Raw genomic sequence first — 8,302 nt, 5'->3', positions numbered from 1 at the left:
CATCATCGTTGCGTCGCGGCAAAATAGCTTACATCAACAAAGCGTACAGCAACACTACAAATCCGGTCAATGAGTAGAATTATTTCACTCGAACACAGACTTTTTAAGCCGCTTCTAGGCAGAGGTCCTCGTGCAGGCGACTGGTAGCGATGCCGTTATTGTACACCAGACGCCACAGCAATATCTCGCGCCAAAGCCGCTAGACCAGAGTGCATCTACAGCCTATAATTGTGTTTAAGGGAAATTTGCGCGCTGTGCTTGCGTCTTCGTGACACAAGAATCTTTCAATGCTTTTTCTGGTGGTGGTGGTGACAAACTTTATTGAAAGGGGGAAGGGTAAAGAGGGACGTGGCTGAGGGTTAGGGCTCAAGTAAGGTCCTGGGCCTGCTTGGCCTTTTCCGCTTAATCCACCAGTTCAAGTTGTCGGTCGACGTCCCAGGAACTGAGCCAGGCTGTCCAGTCAGTCTCGCTGCTAACGGGGGGATGAGAGAACGGGAGCGAGGTGCATTCCCACATTATGTGTGTGAATGTTCCTGTTTCTGAACAGAGCCTACATTTGTCGCTTTCCCTGCCCCCTGTGATTTTGTTAATGTATTCTGGGTGTGGGTATGTATTTGTCTGAAGTCGCCGAAACGCGACCGCTTGTGTTTTGTCGAGTTGCTTGGCTGGTGGGGGGAGCGCGTGACGCCTCAAGCGATACCGATGGGCTATTTCATAAGTATCGCAGGGTTCCTCGTGTGTCTCCTCCTCATTCACGCCGTCCGCATCCACGGACGAGGCTCGGCGCGCGAGATCTCGAGCCAAACTGTGAGCCGACGCACTGCCGGGCACAGCCGCGTGAGCGGGGGTCCACACGAGGGTTTTCAAGCCGCTTAGGGGTTGTCGTGCGAGGACATGGTACGCCTGTTTGCAAATTCTACCACGGACGAAATTGCCGATGGCCTGCTTGCTGTCGCTGATGACGGTATTCGCTTCCGCATGCATGGCCATGGCAATCGCGGTTTCCTCCGCTTCCAACACTCACCCAGCCGTGATTGTTGTATGTTCTATCAGTCCTCCGTTGTGATCCGCTACCCCCGCGGTCATGAGGTCGCCGCGAGGGTGTTTTTTTCTGTTCACGAAACTCCTGCCAAAGTTTTATATAGGGACAGCGCGTGCCGCTTGTGGCGCAGCTGTTGAGGAGGGGGCGCAAAACGGCCGTGCGAGCCGTTTGCAGCGGCTGTTTTTGGGCAAACAGGCTGGCATTCTTTCGTATTTGTGCGTAGTATAGACGCTACTTAACCCATTATTTAGGACCAGATAAAAGTAAGTATTTAAACCAAATTTTTTTAGATTAACACCAAGGTTTCGAGACCGGATCGATTCCTTGTTCAGGGTGTGATTGCGGGCGAGGTGCAGCGTGGCTCTTTAACCCCACTTGTGGACAACGGCTGGGTCAATGAACGCACGCCATGGGAGTAAGACGAGGTAAGGTTCCCCCAGGAGCGATTAACATTGCCGTATGTTTGCTGAATGTGCCCACACTCAAGAAGCGGCCTCCTGTGCGGATATGGCTCGGTTTCCAGCACAACAGTGTTGTTGAAGTCAATCTGGGGGTCAAGCGTTTTGCAGTGTTCAGCAACTGCGCACCGCGGACTGTCAATTTGTTTTTACCGGAAAGCTTGGCTGCAACACACTGACACTAATAATAACCGCGCGTGATTGACGCCGGCCGCAAGTAAACCTTGCTAGCGGCTGTTTCTTGAACAGCGCGCTTACTTTCTCTCGCTGCTTATTATAAACAGGATTTTTTTGTACATCCGCCCAGCCTGCGCATTAATTTGCCGTTATTTTCACCGCAACTTGCCTGCAGTATGCATGACACTGGAAAATCTAGCGTGGCGGTCAGTTGCAATCGTTTTCTGATTGCGGCCGTGTCGGCCGAGCACTTCCTTTGTCACAGTGCATAAGATCATTTACATAAGCTTATGACAGGTGCTTACCTTGCAACAAGTACTGCCAGCTGACTGACGCTGAAAATCATACTATTTGGCGGCATTTGAAGAGGTTGGAAGAACTAGAGCGCGCTAGAGAAGCGATCACATGACGAAAACAAAGGCAGTTTGAGAAGCCCTTTTTGCTGACACTTGTGGAGATGAAAAAGCACTGCTGCAGACTTTCGCAACATCGGCCATTTATTTGTGCTTTGTCACGGAGTAACGACGAAGACGCTGGTGAGTACGAGAAAATATATGAAAATTTTTTATTCAATGCTCATGAACTGGCTGTTCTGTAACTACCAAAATAAGACAAGCTGTGTGTAGCCACTGTCATAATATATGGTACACGGGAGTGCGAAGCCTAAACATACGAAGACAGTGCGCCGTGCGGTGGCGAAGAGGACCATCATCATCATCGACACCGATTTGGGAGCGCCGGCAGTGGCGCCTCAAAAAGCGTGGCGCGAGAGTGTGGCCCGTGGCAAGTGGCGTGAGCGGTGCGCGAGGTTCGGCGGTCGACGGAAAGCAGCTTCCTCGCTGGGCGTCTGGCCCATAGGAGCTATCGCCGGCCGCGCCAATACGCCACACCTGAAGCAACACTGTCGCCCGCTGGGAGGTTCCCTCGCCCCGCTCTTCCGCTGGGCACTGGTCCAGGAGGGCTGGCGGTCCGGAACCGGGGCGCTCGAGCGTTCGGGTGAGCGGCCACACGGCTACCCCGCCAGCTGTGGACGCGACCCGGTGACTGCGGCCGGCTACCTGAGCGCCGCGAGGCGGTCTGAGCCGACCGTCCGACCCAGCTGTCCGACCCTGCCGTCCAACCCGGCTGTCCGACCCAGCCGACCGTCCCGGCCGTCCGACCCAGCTGTCCGACCCAGCCGTCCAACCCGGCTGTCCGACCCGGCCGACCGTCCCGGCCGTCCGACCCAGCTGTCCGACCCGGCCGTCCAACCCGGCTGTCCGACCCGGCCGTCCGACCCAGCCGACCGTCCCGGCCATCCGACCCAGCTGTCCGACCCGGCCGTCCTACACGGCTGTCCGACCCGCCGGCCGGCACTGTTGTTCGACCCCGCTGGCCAGCATCGGTTCAACGAGGTCTCAGACACGGTGACATACGCTTCCGCCGGAACTGTAGGCCAATCATAACCCACCGAGCCATAGATAGAGTGCATGTCGCCTATGAGGCATTTTGGGACATTGTCACTTGTGTGTGCCGTTATCTGTGTCGTGTACGTCAATACAAGTCTGATGTGTGTTTTTGCTTTCGCGTGCTGCTTCTCCCTTTTTCTGGAGTGATCCGGCCCAATAACATCACAAACTGGCGAGCTTGCCAGGATTCACTCGTAAATACAGTGAAAGGGGGCAGTTTCGCTTGAGCGCAGACACACATTAGTAGACGGCACCATGGATTTAGAGAAAATCACAGCTATATGACTCCAAATAGGATTGTCAGGCGCAGAACTTCGCAGATGGATTGAGGCCGAACAGGCAAAACAAAGGGACGAGAGAGCTGCGGAGCGAGAGGCAGCGAAGGAAGCTGCTGAATTAGCGCGCTTAGCTGACGAGAGGCAGCGTGAGATCCTCCAGCTAAAGCTGCAGCTTCAGGAAGGAGCTCGGAATGTGCCGGCAGCGGCTTCTGAACTTTTGACTGCGCCCAGCACCTCCTCGTCACCCCTCAATCCACAGAAGTTACTTCCTTTGTTCGACGAGAAACGCGATGACTTACACGCGTATATACAGCGATTTGAGCGCGTAGCAACAGGGCAGGACTGGCCACAAGAAAAATGGGCTCTTGTTTTGAGCATGTGTCTGACTGGGGAAGCGTTAACTGTGATAGGTCGGATGACTGCCACCGATTCATTAGATTACCCAAAGGTAAAGAAAGCTTTGCTACAAAGGTTTCAATTCACGGCTCAAGGCTACCAAGAGAAGTTTCGTAAAGCACGAGCCGTAGAGGGCGAAACTGGAAGACAGTTAGCAGCAAGAATTTCAGCCTATTTTGACCATTGGATTGAGATGGCTAATGTACCTAAAACATATGAAGGTCTACGAGATCACATGATCTCTGAACAGTTTCTGCGTTGTTGTGAGCCAAAGCTAGTCATTTTCTTGAAGGAGCGAGAGTGCAAATCCCTTGACGAACTTGCTAGCTTGACGGATCGCTTTCTTGAGGCGCAGAACTGGACAAACCTAGGAAAGGGTCCCGATAACACAAAGGATTCTGGTGGAAAAGACATTGAAACTCCCAGGAAACCGCAACTTATGTGCACCCTTTGTCATCGGTTTGGACATTTGGCTCCTGACTGCCGTGCCCCACCTAAGCGTATGCTGAAGTGTGAGTTGTGCGACAGAACGGGACACACAGTTGAAAATTGCCGAACTCGGTACGGGGACAACAAACCAAGTTCTGCGTGTGCATTCACCGAATCTCGACCAGTCCGGACTCGTCCAGTGAAAGAATCAAAGCATCCAGGAAAGAAGACTCGCCAATCAAGTGACAGCGAGGAAAAGAACCCTGGGACTGCTGTACCTTTCCTCATCGACGGGATGCCAGTGGTTGAAGGCCGGCTGCTGGGAAGAAGTGTTCGTGTATTACGAGACACCGGTTGTAATACTGCAATTGTCAGACGGGAACTCGTTCCAGAGGTGTATATGACGGGAAGAACGAGCAACGTTGTTCTTCTGGACGGCTCAACAAGCCACCTACCTGAAGCTGTCGTACAACTGAACACGCCGTACGTTACAGGAGAATTAACCATGGCATGTATGGACGAGCCCCTCTACGACGTAATTCTGGGAAATCTTCCAGGCGTCAGAGGACCATACGATCCGGACTATGACTGGAAGCACCCCGCTGCTCCCAACGCTGAGTCGTCGTCAATAGGGATGAAGCGTAATAAGGCGCTTAGGAAGCCTCACCATGTACCGAGCGTGGCTGAAGCAAAAATGGAAGAACAAGAACAAGGCAAGATTCGTCCCTTGTGCGTTCGAACAATCGTCTTAAGTGACATGACAAAAGGACAACTCATTGAAGAACAGCGGAAAGACCCGACGCTGAAACATATTTTTGCGAAAGTAAGCAAGTCGTTTAACTCAGGAAAGGGCCACAGCTACGAGTTCGTGGAAGAAAAAGGATTCTTGTATCGCCTTTACCACCGGGCCACTGGCAGAACCTTTAAGCAGGTGGTCATACCAAAAACATTTAGACATGGCGTATTAGAAGTGGCTCATGAAAACATCACGGCAGGACATAAAGGTATCAGGAGAACAACCGATCGTGTCCTACAAGAATTTTATTGGCCAGATGTGCACAGAGACGTAAAACGCTTCGTGAAGTCGTGCGACAAGTGCCAAAAGACAACCGCTAAAGGGAAAGTACAGGCCGCTCCACTTCCTCGTCAGTGTGTGCTTGTGTGTGCGTGCAAGAATACAAGTTCGTTCTGTCCTGAAGTCCTAGAAGCGCCGACACAAGACCCTCCGAAGTCGAGAAAGCGCCGGGGACCAGGCCAGCGGAAACAAGCCCACAGAGGAGCGCGCCAGGCACGTCAACAGAGTGTTGCGTTGGAGTGTCCTTTTGCAGGAGTATTCTTTTACTGTTAACTACATAAAAGATTGTGACAATGTCAGAGCTGACTACTTGAGTCGAGTCGCGCGTAATCACCTGTTTATATAGCAAAATGTGATTAGACATTGCGACATCTCAAGTGCTTAGTATTTAGTTGAAAGCGAACAGACTTGTGCGTTCGTTCTTTGACTGGGTGCAATGCCCTGTGAGCAGGATGTGTCGTGTACTCATATGAACAATCGGACAGACGTACATGACAATTTTCCTTTTTTTCTGTTCTCATCCCGCGTCATTGTGTTAGAATAGTTGCGAACAACTTTCTCGAAAAGGGGGGTATTGTCATAATATATGGTACACGGGAGTGCGAAGCCTAAACATACGAAGACAGTGCGCCGTGCGGTGGCGAAGAGGACCATCATCATCATCGACACCGATTTGGGAGCGCCGGCAGTGGCGCCTCAAAAAGCGTGGCGCGAGAGTGTGGCCCGTGGCAAGTGGCGTGAGCGGTGCGCGAGGTTCGGCGGTCGACGGAAAGCAGCTTCCTCGCTGGGCGTCTGGCCCATAGGAGCTATCGCCGGCCGCGCCAATACGCCACACCTGAAGCAACACTGTCGCCCGCTGGGAGGTTCCCTCGCCCCGCTCTTCCGCTGGGCACTGGTCCAGGAGGGCTGGCGGTCCGGAACCGGGGCGCTCGAGCGTTCGGGTGAGCGGCCACACGGCTACCCCGCCAGCTGTGGACGCGACCCGGTGACTGCGGCCGGCTACCTGAGCGCCGCGAGGCGGTCTGAGCCGACCGTCCGACCCAGCTGTCCGACCCTGCCGTCCAACCCGGCTGTCCGACCCAGCCGACCGTCCCGGCCGTCCGACCCAGCTGTCCGACCCAGCCGTCCAACCTGGCTGTCCGACCCGGCCGACCGTCCCGGTCGTCCGACCCAGCTGTCCGACCCGGCCGTCCAACCCGGCTGTCCGACCCGGCCGTCCGACCCAGCCGACCGTCCCGGCCGTCCGACCCAGCTGTCCGACCCGGCCGTCCTACACGGCTGTCCGACCCGCCGGCCGGCACTGTTGTTCGACCCCGCTGGCCAGCATCGGTTCAACGAGGTCTCAGACACGGTGACATACGCTTCCGCCGGAACTGTAGGCCAATCATAACCCACCGAGCCATAGATAGAGTGCATGTCGCCTATGAGGCATTTTGGGACATTGTCACTTGTGTGTGCCGTTATCTGTGTCGTGTACGTCAATACAAGTCTGATGTGTGTTTTTGCTTTCGCGTGCTGCTTCTCCCTTTTTCTGGAGTGATCCGGCCCAATAACATCACAGCCACACATTGAACAAGATGTGTGCAGTAATCGGAAGCGTGGGGCATTGTGTGCAAAATGAAACAATTGGGTCAAAGAAGCGTAGACCTTTCTAAAAAGCAACAGAAACTCACAAATGGACAGGATCCTGTAATATGTAACGATAGTGGCATAAAATATAAAATACACTGAGAAACATAAAACATAGTGTGTTTAATATGTGACAGTATGATTAAATAACCACATACTCGTCTGTCCGAATAATATCCGTAGGGACAAAATGCTTCTCGCAGACATGGACATGCTCGGAGTCGAAGATAAAACCATCGCTTTCCTGTCCTGGTGTCGCTCGCATCCATATGTGACGTTTCTCGGCGTCGCTAGGCAGACAGAACAGCGATGCTTGTTCGTGCGTACCTCTGTAGCCAGAGCTGCAACCCGTCACACAGCCAATCTTCGGAATCTCAGGTTAGCGCGTCACATGCAGTGCACTTTCTTGTGATCGAAGGCAAAATCACGAAAGAAAACAGCTGCTGCCACAACACCGCCGTCGCGTTCCGCCTGTCGTCTCGCGGCTGCACACGCCCCCCATGTTCGGGCGCCTTCGTCGCTGCCCTCATACGATCCCTAGCGCCGCCTCGCGGAAGGCGCGCTAAACATATGAAGCTCTCCCATAGCGTTACGGAGAAGTTTCGTGACCATAAAAGCATTGAAAGAGACTGGTCACACTAAAAGTTGCTCGCCCGCCGCACACCTAAGCGCATGCACTGTGATTACAGGCGATTGCTCCGCTACTGCCGGCCACGTTGAGCGCACCCAACTTCCCGGTGTGACAAATCCGACTTCACCAGCCGCTGCTACGCACGCTGCAAACGCCGGACTATATCTGCGCCTTGATCATAATCATCATGATCACCACTCCCCTTTTTCCATGTTTAGCGCAGGGCCCAGGTATACCTGTACCTAAAACGACGTGTCTTGCGCCCATCCTAGGAGCTGATATTTTCAAATGTTATCACCCCCTCTGGTTCACAGCCACTCTCTACTATGCTTCCCTTCCATTGGCACCTGTTCAGTAACACTACTAGAGGATCGCTCATCTGCACAAATAATTTCGCTGTGCGCCCAAATCCATTATATTTCTCTTATTCTTTCAGCGGGAAAGCTACCTCTGTTTGCTTTCTAATCACATAAAGAAATTATTGCGCATTGTCATGGATATCAACGAGCTTAGTGAGGTTACAGCTTGTCAGGCATATGTATTGCTGAGTTATGGCCACGTATGCTGCTACATAGACCTTCAGGGTAGGGTTCGGAGATATCCGAACAATGGGGAACATTGGGGAACATTGATAAATTTCACACAATTAATGAAGGGCTAAAATCATTGCAATAAGACCATATAGAAGGTATAAATAAGGCGTACTGCGAGCCTATGTCTCTATGTTTCTACTAAAAAA

The sequence above is a fragment of the Dermacentor albipictus genome, chromosome 2 (genome assembly GCF_038994185.2).
Source record: "Dermacentor albipictus isolate Rhodes 1998 colony chromosome 2, USDA_Dalb.pri_finalv2, whole genome shotgun sequence".
Classification (NCBI taxonomy): Eukaryota; Metazoa; Arthropoda; class Arachnida; order Ixodida; family Ixodidae; genus Dermacentor; species Dermacentor albipictus.
This window is presented reverse-complemented; position numbering follows the sequence as displayed.